Consider the following 15816-nt stretch of genomic DNA (forward strand, 5'->3'; position numbering starts at 1 on the left):
ACTAAAGACTTATTTGTTACTTTTGCTTGAAATAAAACAAACTTGGGATGGTACTTTTTTAATGCTCTGCTTAACCCAGCGCACAGCCCGGCCAGATGCACCACACTCAACTGTGTTAGTATCGATCCATGTGAGTTATATCACATCACGCGGAGTTACACACACGTTCAGGCTCCCCGTGAAGACTTTGCATGTGGTTGTTATCAGCTATTCACTGGCTTCCATTAGCTTCCTGATTTGGCTGTCCTCCCTGGCTGCACTCTCACTGCTCTCATATTGGAGGTGATTTGGTTTGAAACATCTTTATGGCACCTCAGCCCGAGCCGCTGTCTCTTCCTAAAGGCCAAAGTCTGGGTAATTGAACAGAGTGTTGCAAGGTAGTGCTGGGCAATAAGGCAAAAATAAATGATCATTTTTTTTCTTTTTGATCAAAATCAATGCTAATTTATTAGGGATGAGCCAGATTAATCAACTGTACAATGAAAAATTGTCCCCCTGATTCGGTTGAACCAATTATTAGTAGCCCCATTATGACAGGTAAATGTTGTTAACGCAGCCCCAACCACCTCCCACACACTGCACCCCACCACTACTGTAGCTGTCAATGGGCCTGTCTTCTCTGCTCTACTGCCCAGATGTAAACCAGCACAATGGAAGAATGCTATCTCGTTGGAGAGACACAGGTAAACTGGCAAACCACATTTAGCACAGGCATAAAGACGTCAATCTGCAGGGACAACTCAAGGCTGGCGGTGCTACTAGGGCTGGGAAATTAATCGAAAATTAATCGGGATCGACATTCAGAACCTCTATTGACGTAATCTTGCTCATGTCGATTATTTTGATTGTTTCCAGGGCAGTGTTACGTCCAATCAGCGACATGGAAGCAATGTCCGTCATTTGTACACATTTTGTTTTTCGGGAAAATGACACGAACAAAAAGAAGTCAGATTTAAACACAGTGTAAAAACTGTTTGCAAGAAATGCAAGTTGTTTATTTTCTACTGTTTAAGAGAAGTTAATTTCTACTTCAAAACTAAAATGTGTCGTTTTCATTTCAAGCGATGCTTTGATTTCAGTTGAAAATATCCAATACATAACCAAAAAATAGTTCATCAGATATGCAATCTTTCATAAGAAAAAATATCCCAGCTTTAATAGTTGAGCAGTAGAGACCATGTCAGTGAACTATAGGTCAAAAAACAAAAAAACAAATAATCCTTCATTAATCGTAATCGGGGTCAAATGTTCAATTAATCGTGACGTTGATTTGAGGTCATACCGCCCAGCCCTAGGTGCTAGCACTGCTAACGTTAGCCACACTGGGCAAACACATTTTTCATAGTTTATCCCCAGTAGAGTCCTGCAACACATTTCAGCCTCATTTTAAACAGCTGTCAGTTTTGCTTTTGAAGAATTTTATTAACTGTTTGAAATAGAAATGTAATTAAATAGGCTTCATGAAATCTGGTTCTGGATGGTGTTTAGCCTCGTTAAATATAATGTGCCTAATTTTGAAAGTTTTATGAGTGTTTTCTTACCTTTAGAAAATCAACTACTCTAAATTCTCTTTAATCGACACAGAGACAAGTAACCACAGACATCCCTGGAATAAATATGTGTTTGATAATGCTTTCATTTTTTAAAGTTTCATATTAATGGCAGAATCCTGAAGAAACCAGAGTTCATCAAGTTTAATTAGGAACTTTATGAACAGCTCTTTACCACATGCATCTTTCCGACTGATTTATTTTCATATTTTAACACGGATCAAAATCATCTCTTTGAAAATCTTCAGTGGACACAGAAGAGGCTAAAGTTTTGTGTTTGTATCACATTTTGAATATAAAGAAAACTTCGGACCTTGCAGTTTGACAAAACCCTCCCAACACAAGACTCAATGAGCAGCTTCTTCAGTATCGTACATTGTCTTCATCAGCAGATGGAGTTTGTTGACTTGTTATAGAGGTGGATTGGTTGATGTGCAGCTGTCTTATCGACGCGTGAAAGGTCATTTTCTCCTCAGAATTCATCAGAGGGAACAATGAAAACTGAAGGTCCACTTAGGAGCTTTTCAATTTGTCAATGTCACTTTTTCTTGAAACTCACTTTGATCAGTCTTTAAAAAGATTTTAATGACTGTTGACATTTGTTTTGGAGAGGGGGGAATCTCTGCAGAGGATTTTGCTTCTGTTACAAATATCTTGGAACAATAGTCAAATACATGATACACAAACCAGCTCTGTACCAAAAAGCTACCAGCAGCTCAGATGCTTCATGTCTTTACATCCTGTGTTGCATCAGAAAAAAATTCTGCAACAACTGCATGACGTTTTTCAACCTGTCATTATTCTAGATTCATATAGTTTGGGGAGGAGGAGGACCAGGGATTGTCCTAGGCAGCTAATTTCAATGTCAGACTTGTCAACGAGTAACTCAACAGGGCAAAATGAGCACAGTCATATTTTTTTTAACAAGGCTAAACAATGTCAGATTGGATTGCGAAGTGTGGCTAACGTTAAAGGAGCTAGCACCACAAGGCTTTGGTCCTTCTTGCAGATTCCCATCCACATGCCTGTGCTGAATGTGGTTATGCATTGCTCAAGAGTGGTGCCAGGACAACCTTACACAGCCATACAAACAACTTCATCTCCATTTTGTAGATCAAAATCCTGCCAAACTTCTGTGCTACGAGATGCCAGCTCCAGCTATCTCAATTAGCATGCCATAAGTTACCCTCTCCAATGTAGCCCTTAAGCTATGGTTATGTTGTAGCCGTGGTCATGACTGTTTGTCAACACATGCACATTGTCGATGAGGGCAAAGCGTTAACAGCACTATGTATGTTAACAGCAGTGCAATTGCACTCAGAGACCTTCAGTGGGCGCCGAAGCGTACCAAAATAAATACATGTTGTTGCTTTAAGACAACCAATCACACACATCCCTAGAGGAGACCTCAGGAGTTAACTTGCCTACCAGTATAAAAAAGTGCTTCATTATCAGACTCAGTTTGTGAAAAGTCTACACTGTGGTTTCGTCAAAGTTTTGATTTATAACGATAAAGAAAACAAAAGTGCAGAGATTCCGCTGACTATACAAAATTGGAAATGTAGCTTTTGATGTCAGTCATCCAAATGTGTCATCACTGTCATCGGACATTGTAAGGTAAAAAAACAAACAATTTTCTGTTGTTAATAAGATGAAGTAGAAATAAGTAGTGTACGCTTTGTTTAACAGACATTTGAAAAAGCAAATGACAAAAACAAAGATTTAAGCTGCTGAGTGTAAAGCATCACAGAAATGTCCTGATGTCACAGATTCTTTTATTTGATTTAAATGGGATTCAAGGGCTCAGAATATAACCCTCTCAAAACTGGAGAAGTTGAAATTTGTTCAAGTATTTACGTCACCAGGAAGTAGTTGCTTCACACAGCCCTGTGGGATGTTTGCTATTGATTTAGCTGTAGGTGTAGCCTTTTAATAACATTCTTTTGTCATCGTGGTTTTGATGACTGAATACAAACAGTGTCAGTTTCAGGCGGCGGCCTTACTGAAAACCTACACTCACCCTGAACCACAAACACTTAGAGAAATGGCTTAACTTAGATGTGACGACAAATATAGCAGGTGGCGTCTCATTTTTGACTATATTTAGAAATCTCTCTATTTTCGACTTGTTTTCTCTTCTCTTGCACAATGCTTCCCATTCTAACGTCCTTTGTGCCATTTTTCATGTTCCTGATTTAGTTTTCTGCTCGACAAAATAGACCAAATGCTTTCTTCACTTTTGTCTAAATGAGTCTGTCGGTGAGCATCTGTCTGCAGACATGAATAGAACTCATTTTATTTATAGTGATTACCCTTATTTTACCTGTAGGATATTCTTTGGGTTACAATGCAGAAGAGGAATCTCCTGTTTTACAATTTTTTGTAAACTGTCGGGTTTTTTTAAGTCTCATGTACGGAATACATAGAGTTAGTCCACTTCTTTCCTCTGCTGCGTTTGTAATGTACGGCCACAAAGTATTGACTCATCAGCCTGTGCTGCTGACCAAGGAGGTGCGGAAACATCCAGTGTCCAGCGTAGTGTAAGCAGGGTTTTTCCTGGCTCGATATAGGTCTGTGGTTGTAGGCCACCCGTGAATAACAGTATGCAGAGCATGATCGCCTGAAACGGTTAAAAAAAAGTGTTAATGCTTTGGTGGTCCATGTCTAACATCTGTCTACGCATATCAGTTTCCTGTAAAGGAGGATGCAGCATCAGTATACATCTGATTTCATATTCACATCTAAAACTGATTTACCTCAAACAAAGAGTTACAATATCACTCGAATTCCCAGATACACAAAAACAACAGAAGCACAGACAAGTATACCACTTTTCTGTATCTTAATAACAAGTCAATGCAGGCTCTTTATAAAGCAGCTGCTGCAGCACTACTTAATCATTACAAACATACATTCCTCAAACATTATCTTTTGATACTCCTTTGTGTTTATCTGTGATTTTGATCGCTCATTATTTGAGGGATTTGTTCATATGCAGAGATAACCAGTAGTGCTGTGTATTGGCTATAACACGGCAATACAACGTATATGTCTTGATGCAGGGGCAACGAGTCAATTGAACCTGATGTTTTTTGATATTTTTAAAATCTTATTTCAGGAACATAGTCATAGTATAAAGCTGGGGTTCTCAAACTGTGGCGCGAAAAACCCAAGGGTCGAGCAGAGACATGTCAGGGGGGGTGCAGGGGAAGGGGGGGAAGGGAATGTCCAGAGGTGTTAGCAGGGATGGTCTGGGCATCCCTTGAGATATAAATGGCCACTATAACCTATGTTTTTAAAATGTAGAAAAATATCAAATTGAAACAAAAACAAAAAATTACAAGATAGAAATTTTAAAGTAAAAATATTTTTATATATATATATATATTATATAGTTATCTTTTTTTGCAACTTTTGTATGTAAATAGTTAAATTAGATTTAATTTTTCCACAGACAGTAAGTATAAATAATTGCTAAAACTATTTTATTTGTGTGGTGAATGAATGTTCAACATCTTGATGGTATTCTATTCAACTTAAAGTTCAGTTAATATAACACAGTACCTGTAAGAAACAATACAAGAGCACATTTTTAAGCACAGTCTGACTGAAAGCGAAAAGGTAGTAAGATCAAATACTAGTGGAATCTCAACACATAGCCGTTTTTGAAAACAGGAAAACAGATGCAATACAAAAATAACACTGACCTTTAAACTGACCTTTAATCCTTTAATACTGTATCTGTTTTACTAGTTTCATTTCAACAAGGACCCACAATTCAACCCTTTCTTGAAAAAAACAACATCTTGCTGTCCACTTCTTTGATGTAATAATTACTTGTAAAAATGTTATGCAGAGAGAATGGTACATGGATTGAGAAGGCAGTGGGCTATGTGGTTACAGTGCTGTGGTGCAAAGTAAAAATCTGAATTATTACACCTTGAGTACACATGCAGGCCTCTTTAGTCCATAAAGGTACATTTGTACATACATGGAATAAGTATGTTATTGGAACATTTGGTAGTAGGGTTTGAACCAGCACCACCCACCACAGCTGGGCTCTGCACAACATCTGTCAACAACGTCTACTGTTGGGAAGGCAGCTCGTCCAGCAAGTGGAGCTTTTTTATATGCAGACACTTTTTAGGGCTCACAAGGTTTTTTTTCTCTGCTCGGCGGTGTAGCATGCAGCGTGTCAGTCAAACTGCAGTTTTTGTGGCCATCAGGGCAGGCTGAGGTTGAGAGGGGTAACCCCTTGCTGGTTGTTTGGATGAGGGGGTCTCTCTGGTCTGTCTGTGTCTTGTTGTCTGGAGGGAGGAAAGTGGTGGGCTGAGGTTATGATTATATTTATGTATGGCTGGGTTTGCACATATGCAAACATGCAGAAAGATACACATCAAGGTTGCAGATCCAGACACGCTGTTATTTTTAAAGCCATGTACATGAACTGTACATAAAAGAGTCCCTCTTCCTCTTTTCTATTTTCAATGTGCAGTATGCACCTCCAAAGCTGTGTTACACATCAAAAAAGCAGTTTAAATGTTAAACTGACAGTGAATATGCATGACAAGACCACCCTGCAGTAGGGGATGCTGTGACCCATTCTGCTGTCTTAGTAGTCTTTAAAGGCCCTGACACACCAAGGAGATTGTTGGCCGTCAGTCCTAGTTTGACCGTCAGTGAGCGGTTGTCGTCCAAGTTTTTGCGGTGTGTCCGGCTCTGTCACTACCCGTCGCCCCAGGTCGGATCCCATCAGCCTTTTTTTTTGGCCGATTCAACATGTTGAATTGAGGTATCGGTGAGAGGTATCTCTCTGATTGGCTGTTGGGAGGTTTCATTTATCTCCAGCTCTCGACACAGGTTCAGGAAAGCCCCTTGAGCATGCCACTGTTAGTATCCATGCTTTCACCCATTAGTGTGGTTTCTCCTTATTTGTTGCCAGTGTCATTTTCATATTTTTATCAGACATTATTCTCGATAAGTAGGCTACCTATAATATGAGTGGTGCGCGACAGCGGTGTGAAAATGGTCTTCTCATATCATAACAACGAGCTACCGCCGCCCCTCACGCATGCGTAGAACGTACGTGGTGGTCGGCCGTCGTCTGTAGTCTTTGCAGTGTGTTCTAGTGCAACTTTTTGGCCAAGACGTGAGGCGGCGGCAGGCGACGCCACAGGCGGCCTTCGTCGCCAATAGTTCTTTGGCGTCTGCTTGGTGTGTCAGGTCCTTAAGGGACACATGTGAAGGAAGACCCTCTGACACGTGGCACAGAGCCAAGAAACAGCCTTGTTGAACCATAGGATGTAGTCATTGTCACCAACACCTTAACACAAACTACCTAAGGAAATTAACTTTGAAGAGTGATTGACAGGTTAGCCTAAAACAAGAGTTTTCAATGGTAGGAACTTAAGTTCCTTTTTGCCTCTGCATGCAGACAATAGATATGACAGATAGAGCTGCAACATCAGCATAACAGTAAAATTTGATTTTCTGATGGTGAATGATAAGATAGGAGGGCATCGCTTAAAGAGAGAGAGGACCAAGAATTTATCCTTGAGGTATGCCGCAAGTTGTTTGTGCAGCAGGAAAGATAAAAGAATAAACTCTGACATGACATTTTCCATTTGATTTTTTTGTGTTTTGACATCCAGCCAGAGGCATCAAAACCTGATTTTCCCTCAGGCTTTTCCTTGAATCCTGCACTCTTTATGGCCTTTTCTTGCTATTGAATGTATCACTGATAGAGATTGCATGATTGATCAGATGGACAGTACGACATGAAAACACAAAGTTTAATATCTCTGTTTGACTTGTTTTAAACTCAAACATCCTGACATTTACGTATACAAACGCTCTTGTTATGTTTCAGTTTTACGGTTGATTACAAAATGGGCTGTAATCAGTGTTGCAAATAAAAAGGCGAAGTATGTGCTGTTGGTGATTATAACAGATAGTAAATCTAACAACAACAATACAAACATAATAATAAAAGCTTTGTTTCATATCTCAAACTGCAGTTTTACCCTCATCTGCATCTTTAAAATAGCCCATCATTTCTATTAAGCCCCTGCTAAATGTTAATGTATTTGTATTGCTGTAGGTAAAAAGTAAATTCACAGTACTGGGTTTGGCGAAAAAGGATGGTATTGAGAGACCTTATCTCTTTGTTTCCAGCCCTTCCTCGCCCTACATTCCTAACAAAGAGAAATATTCGTGTTGAGAAAAGTGTGTTTGGAAGCATGATGTTCACACTGTGACAAGGCCATCCAGACAAATCCCAGCTGCACAGAGGCACACCTCCCCTGTGAAACAGCTCAACACTGGCAGCTCTGTCACCTCCAAAAAGGCTGACAAGTGGAGTAAGACTGATTTACTGAGCCAATATTAGCCGACATGTCATACTAAAATAATACGACAACAAACCGAAATATTTTAAAAGTGAAAAACCATCTTTATTTTCAGCAGTTTTATGCCTCAGTAAACAGTAATTAGTCATAAATGTTGTAGGATGTTATCGTACGAATCTTAAAATAAGAAACGTGTATTCTTTTCTGGGCTTTCTGGCGACCAATACCAAGGTGTATGGAGAGTGAACGTTTTGAAGAGGTCAAAAAGCTCCAGCAACACTTGTAGCCTGAAGATCAACTTAACTTTATTAGACTGACGGGTTTGGATAGAATACCCGAGCTGATCCCAGCTGTCATCGGGCTAGAGGCGGGGGTACACCCTGGACTGCCTCTGCAACACAATAGTATTTCTGTGTAATTGTTTTGGTTTAGATTTATTTTGTTTTCTGGGGTCTACAATGTAAAAATGCAATTAACTGTTTGGACTGGACGTGGCTATAGACTAACACATGCTGCATATTGTTAGTATCGCAGAGTAAACATGTGGAGTTTGTTTTTCAAATGATTGGTTGCTGCAGTGATGTTAATAGGGTTTCAATGAAGTGAGTCCCCAGGGAGCCACAGGTGGTGATTTGATCATGTCCATGGGAAACTGAATGTGTCCCAAATAGAATATGCGTCTCCTGAACAATTATAGTGTTAAAAGTGTTTGATGTTGGTATGGTATGCTATAGTTAATTTACAAAAATATTCATAAATATAGGAGTTGTTTTAGCGGCTAAACTAGCATCACTGTGGGACTTTTTATCACCGATAGTGACAGTAATTTTAGAGGGAAAATATAGATTATACTGATGTAGTAGTATACATAGTGAATCATTCAGCTAAAGTGAAAATAGATTCTTCAGTGTTCGTTTATAGCTATAATGCAAAGGAATTGTATATCAGCAGCTTGTATCCAAACATGTAAGTCACAGAGCTGGCCATCACAAATCATTTTCAAAATTTGGAGCCTAATCACAAGGGGACTCTCTGTTGTGCCTGGTGCAGGATGGACACCCTGGGCTCGCTTCCATTCCCCTCTCAGCTTCCCCTTTTTTCACGCCCAGCCAGATGAGCGGCTGACCGCCTGCCTTCAGCCCACCGGCTGGTATTCCCTCACTGCTCCACATGTCTGCATGCTGCTGGAAAGCCAGTTGGCTGAGTGGGGGAAAAAAAAAAAAAAAAAAAAAACCAATGGCATAAAAAGAGCATGTGAGAGTGATGTCAGAGCTGCCCGGACTCATTTCAGCCGGACCCCTGGCAGGAGCATGAACGCTTCGCTGTGGTGTGTGGACATTCTCCAGAGTTGCACTCAGAAAAACTGGATCCCTGTTCCGTTTTTTCCCCCCCATGTGGATCCTTATATGTTTCCAAAATGACCAGGGTTTTCTCAGAATGCTGCAGCAGCAATACCTCTCCACCTATGCTGGAAAATTAGATCTGAATGGGGAAATTGTCTTTTAAAAAAATATCAAGTAACCCCCCCCCTGCACCCTCCTCTTTCCTTTCAAATTAAAACACCGAGCGCTCCCCGTGCCCCTCTACCTCTCACCGCTTTGCCAGCTGTGCAGCCCGAGACCGCTGCCAAAAGAAACACAAGCTTACGTCAACTTCCAAATAAGGAGCTGCTACTTCACTTTGACCTGAAAGAAAGACACTAAAAGAGGATGGTGGGGAGGGGTGGGGGTGTGTGAAAGAGGTGGAGATAGACAGACAGCAAGAAAGTGTCCCCTCCTCCTCATTCATACGCATAATATACTCCGCTACCTGTTTATCAGCCCAGTGCACGTACAGCGGAGACTCGATTGCCCCTCTCTCTTCACCGTCACTCTCATTCATCCTTTTTCGCTCTCTCTCTCTCTCCTTCCCTTCACCTCTCTCTCTCTCTCTCTCTCTCACTCTGCCTATCTCCGCTCTCCCCCGTTTCCAGTCATTCACAATCGGAGGGCAGCTCCACCTGCTACCAGGTAAAACAAGCCATTGATAATTCTTTCTTTCTGTTGTGTACTGATTTTGACGCGTGTGTGAAGTGGTGTGAATGACGTGATGTGTTGTGAGGACAGTGGGGAGATTTTCTCCATTCAGGTCTTTGTTACTGCAAACGGCTGCTACATGAATGAGGCAAGTGGCGAGTGCTGGAAAATAACATCGTTTGTGGAATTGGAGCAAACTGATTTGTATGGGAATTAGTGTTTCTTGCTGTTTTAAACATTTGCAGAGAGTGCAGCCTCTGCAGTGAGGGTGTGTGTTTGTGTGTTTGTGTGTAAATGAAAAGTGCATACAGTGAGTCGTTCGTGGGCTGTGTATGTTTTAAAGCTCACAGCTCAGACTGGAAGTGAATGAGCTCCCTGTGTTGTGCATCCAGCCTCCTATGCTTGGCATGTCCTCCTGTGGACTGACTGGGGAACACTCCCGAGTAGCGTGAACACACACACACACACACACACACACACACACACACACACACACACACACACACACACACACACACACACACACACACACACACACACACACACACACACATAGAGGACTCGCTGTGTATGCGCTCACTCCCAGAGGGCTCTCCTCTCCGTCTCCCTGGAGAGCGCCGCTCTCAGGCTGCTGATGAAGCTGCTCTGTCTGTCTTGACAGCGCTGCTAACCCTCAGCTGACATTGTGCTGGAGACACAACAACAGATCACAGCATTTGTTGCTTAGTTCGGATGAGTCTGCTATATGACCCTTTAGGCGAGATCAGTCCAAATTAGCATGCTGTTTCCATTGTGTTTCTTTTTGCAGTGGAAAACAAACACTTCTGCACTCAAAGTTGTTCATTCTGTGATGACATATTTAATTCCCGTTTGTGTACATGTAAGGTGTAAAATGGGGTAACATCACAAGGATGCTGAGGGGGACGTTATGTGCATAATCCTGTTTAAATTGCTCCAATGTAAAAATCATGGTGGCTAGTTCAACAACTTAAGAAACTTACATAAACTTCTATGCAGAGTTTTGCAGATTCAGATTTCAAGCCTTCCCAGGTAGTCAAACAGAAATTTTTACAAGAGAATGATCCATTGAAACAATTTTTATTTTTTCATTTTTAAAAAAAGGTATGCGTTCAGAAGAGAACATTTTGATAATAACTGCCATGCACACAAGTCAGCAAAAATGATTAAAACGCTGTAGTATACATACCAGGTCAGTAGTTGCTGGTGTAACTTCTTTTTTTTTTTTTAACTACTTATAAGATGTTTTTTGGGCTTTTGGGGCCTTTATTGGTGAGACAGGACAGTGGATGGAGTCGGAAATCAGGAAGAGAGATAGAGTGGAATGACATGCGGGAAAGGAGCCACAGGACGGAGTTGAACCTGGGCCGCCCGGACTGAATCCACCATACATGGGGCGTGCGCACTAACCACTGCGCCACCAGTGCCCCAAGGCGCGTAACTTCTTCAATGAAACCATACGTGCGCATACCTTTTCTTTTACAGAGCGGTGAGGTGTAAACATAAAGAAATGGCTAACGCAGAAACATATGTGAGGACGGACAATGAGTTTGGGTAGCTACTCCAGGTGACCCTAAACTACAAAGCGAGTACACTTGATTTGATTCGGGTTTTTGAACAACAAAAACAGAACTCAGGAGTCCGCCATTGTTGTTGTAGTCCACATACCAGTCGTGAGGGTGTGCGTAAAGTTGCAACATAAATATGGTGACGGTAACAGTTCAGTTTTTAAACATTTGCACTCTGGAACCCGAATTCTCTGGAATTCTTTGTTTTCTTTGTTGCCAAAACGCGACAAAGGGTTACCATTTTAGGCTGCAATCGTTGTGTAAACCTGTCCTAAGATTCAAAGCCTCTTTAAACCCACTCAGGTGTTTTTAATTATTCTGGCCGATTAGACCAGGAAGTGATTGTAAATATGAGAAGCTATGTTGAGAATTTATCATTTTACAAAGTCTAAGCACCAACAAGTGAGATAAAAGTGATCCAGTCCCAAAAGGCAAAATTCAAAATAGACAGATTAGTGGAACTGTCAATCAATCAAACTTGGCTACACCCGACTGAGAAGAGGTCTAATCAAGGGTTCAGTCACTAACACCTGTGTGGGTGTACACAGGCTTTACGATTGTACAGAGACCGGATATCTAATGCAGGAAACTTTTCGACTTTTAACTTCCAGTTTTTTGTATCAATCTATTCTGCATGTTCTTTCTGCAAAGTTTTGTGAAGAAAACATCCAATTCTTGAATTGTTTTATAACACAATTTCTGTACTTTTATCAGTGATGATGGTTTTTTTGTCTTACATAACCAGTAAGCTTCGGTTTTTACTGATTTCAGGAATATTACGCATTGGACAATACTTCTAGAAATGACATCATAATCACCACAAATACCAATCAAGACCTTATCTGATGCAGAGTAGTGAGAGAAATATGTTCCCCATTTTTACTCAGAATAAATCTGTTATATAAACCTCTTAGACTCCTGTACCTTTTGAAAACTTAAAATATTTCCCTTTTAAATCAAGCCAAAGGGAATATGAATAAGAATGGTTTCAAATTGTTTCCATGGTTAAATAATCTAGAATCACGTGGCTTCGTTTTACTATGGAGGCTGGCCATGTGCCTTTTTTTGGTCATCCCTTGTACAGGATGCATTTCTTCTTTCTGGTTTCTCCTGAAAGGAACGGGGGAGTAAAAGTGTAGTACGAATTCAAGACTCCGAAAGTATTGATTTTCCTTTGAGATGTGTACCTCCTCAAAAAAAAAAAAAAAAAGCTAAGCTTCGAGGAGGGAGGCACCTTCGCCTGCCTCGCTCTCTCCCTCTCTCTGTAGTCAGTGAGGATGCTGGAAGATAAATTTAGCCCTCCAGCTCTCCTTCCATCTGCTACCACATGGTTTAGGGCCGTTACCATAGGAACCACCGCTGGGTGCCCATTAGTGTGAGAAGAGGAAATTGAGAAGATTTTTAAAAAGCCATTTATACAATATTCTCTTTCTGTGTTGTGTGTGAATGGAAGCAGCATTTCACAAATTTATACAAGAGAGAGGTTTTTTTTTTTGTTTACCTGAGGTGACTCGTTTAAGTACCTCCAGATTCGAGCATCCTCTGCAGAGTGTAGCTGTGTATGCCCACACTGCAAAGATATTACCTGCACAGATTAGGTAACATAAATATGGGCTGAGGTTTGTGATAAGAAGCATTTGGTATTTAGGTTGTCAAAAAATACTTTGTTTTGTTTTAAAACTGGTGGTATGGAAACGTATCAGTCTCTGTTGTTTTCATGACTCAGTATCAAAAAGTACCTAAGCTTACAAAAAGTCTCTTTTTCACAAGAAAGGTGCGTTTCAGAGGAAGCAACCGAAAAATATCCAACATATTTGTACATTTTAGACGGTGTGAGGGAGATCACCTGCAATTTTTGATATTTGAAATCAAGAAATTACCCAATACTGTTTGCCTAGGACTTCTATTTTTGTTGCCGTGGTATCAAAGCAGGTATTCATACCATTTGATTTTTTAGCAGCGTCAACAATGAAGTTTAAAATTCCGGTATCATGACAACTCTCCCGTCCATTATGGGTCCATCGCGATATGTTGGCATCGGCATGTTTGTTTTCCTTTAAGTGCTGATTTGACCATTTTTTTATTATCTTGTAATAAAAAAAAAAACAAGCTTGTGTTGAGTTCAAATTAATCTTATGTTGTTTACTCACTTAGTTTGTGGTCCTCGCTGCACTGTCTTCTGTATACAGTTGCAAAGAATTACATTATAGCAGACACATGTCCACACCAAAATTGGTAAACTATATTTATCATGTTAGATTTTCTTCATTAAAATATTTCTAAAGAAAGCAGCGTTTGGAGAACCTTTACATTGTAAAGTAGCTGCAAAATCTGTGCACATTAAAATATCTGTTTTCATTCCAGATTAAAAACTCACTATATCATCCACCATAATCAGATCAAATAATGATAAAATAAAACTTGGACTAGAATCAGACTCAAACACTTAAATCAGCTCTTTAAAAAAAATGAATCTGTTAGCAGTCATGGAAACCGCCAGCTATCGTCTGACGAACTCAGTGAACTTTTCAGCTTTTCTGGGCTTCCAGTGTAGCCAGCAGGTAGGGACATCATGCCATGACTTCCTTTCCTGTGCGCTGCATTGTTACAGTCCAACCAGCAACTTGAGAAACAAGAATGGTGTTACTGGGAAGTGGGAGACGACATCAATTACGGGATTGTTAGCGTCACTTGCATGCAGATATGTGTTTTATTGACAGTAAATAATGTGACATCATCATCACATGTCTTTTAATGGGAGAGATGGATTTCATAGGAGTGGACTGCGTTCTGCTCTCATTCAGTGTCTTACTGTACTGCCTTGTCTCCAGCACCAGTGATGCTGACTCTTAACATCACAAAAATCAGGAAAAGGAAAATCTGGAAATCTGTCATATATTGTTAAACAGCTCTTGACGCGTTAATTTGGATTTGATAAATCAAAAGAGGATGTTTTGACACGGAAAAGATACCGGTAATTACACTTTTTGTAAATTTTTAATTATTTATTGTAAATGAGAAGATTGCAAGAAGTTTGTTTGTCAGCTGTGACTTATAGCTGTTTACCTTGAGAGAATAAGATTGAAAGCAAAGAGCAGTGGGGAGAACAAGATCTGAGTGGAGCGAAGGGTTGAAGGAAAAAAAAAAAATCTGCCTGCTAGCTTAATTTGCACCTCTCATGGTGCAAATTAACAGACCTCAGTCAACTCTGGGATAAGTGTAAGCCTCACAAGTGTAAATGAGCAGATGCCTTGTCTGAGTTTAGAAATGTCACTTGGTTTTGGGTGCCAGTGTTGTACTGCATGAGCTGTGTATCTGAAACCAGTTTCTCTCCAGACATTGTTACTCTCATGATGACTATGATGGTGCTTTGGATGTCCCATATTCTGATCTGAAGAATATATGCAGAAATAACTGCATCTCTGAATCTGCTCCAAATGATCTTACTATATCTGTGAGACTTGCATTGAACACTATTTTTACTAATTGTCTCACTGCAACAAAGTTAGTTTTATGACATCGTAATACTCTACTGCAAAGTACAATATGTAATCATTTTTTTGTAAGTTGAATTTGTTCAAATTTATCAAGGCATGCAAAGACTTCGAACAGGTTTAACCCAATCCATTATCAACCTGTTATAAGTAATTTGGATGTAATCCAGCAGTTCTACCGTCTTTCACCAGTATGTGGGTGTAGAAACCAGCTGGTCAGTGCGTGGGCTGCCTTGTTTACTGTTTCAGTATGCTGGCACAGTAAAACACTGAGAGTTTTCTTCAATATATCCACTGATTCACCTTGTGTATGTTCTCATTGCCAGCAGCCATTCTCTTGAATTTTGGCTAGGCCTTTGATGACACAGATAGAGCCATTCACATGTGCACTTTAGCACCGTCTGATGATCCTGATTCTGACAACGCATGATCTGCTACTACCGTTACATTTCTATGCATGTAACGTCCTCTAAAAACTACTCTTACTCTTGGGCACATTTGTTAAATGCAGGGTTGGTAATTTTCAAAAACTAGCATGATTTTGAAAGTAGCATTCCCTCAGTGCTCCGTCCACATCCACCCCCTCCCCTCTGTGCTCCCTCAAAAGCCACGCCCTGCACTTACATGCACAAGCGCCGTTGCTCTTCAGCTCATCTCTTGCATTGTGTAGAAACTACGTCTTCTCATGTCTCATTCAGCAGTAAGTAAACTCGCAGTGTTAAACTCCGTCAAGGGTGACGCGCTTTGGGTGTGGGCTAGTGCATGCAAGGGGTGGACGGGGAGGCGTGATTGGTTCATCAGATTGGTACCTCGTAGTGTAAATT

The 15816-nt window shown here is 40.5% G+C and overlaps 1 protein-coding gene across 2 annotated transcripts in view; it reads left to right on the top strand.

Moving 5' to 3' along the window:
- Positions 1-15816, top strand: part of hivep3a (HIVEP zinc finger 3a) — a 40482-nt gene that overhangs the window by 9225 nt on the left and 15441 nt on the right. The window contains exon 1 of one of the 2 annotated variants that reach the window (XM_065948307.1): positions 9611-9906. The exons of the other annotated variant lie outside the window; for it this stretch is intronic. The gene's annotated coding sequence lies outside the window, so the exon portion shown is untranslated. Of the gene's footprint in view, positions 1-9610; positions 9907-15816 lie in introns of those variants that run through there. 2 annotated transcript variants of the gene reach the window in all.

The sequence above is a fragment of the Labrus bergylta genome, chromosome 19 (genome assembly GCF_963930695.1).
Source record: "Labrus bergylta chromosome 19, fLabBer1.1, whole genome shotgun sequence".
Classification (NCBI taxonomy): Eukaryota; Metazoa; Chordata; class Actinopteri; order Labriformes; family Labridae; genus Labrus; species Labrus bergylta.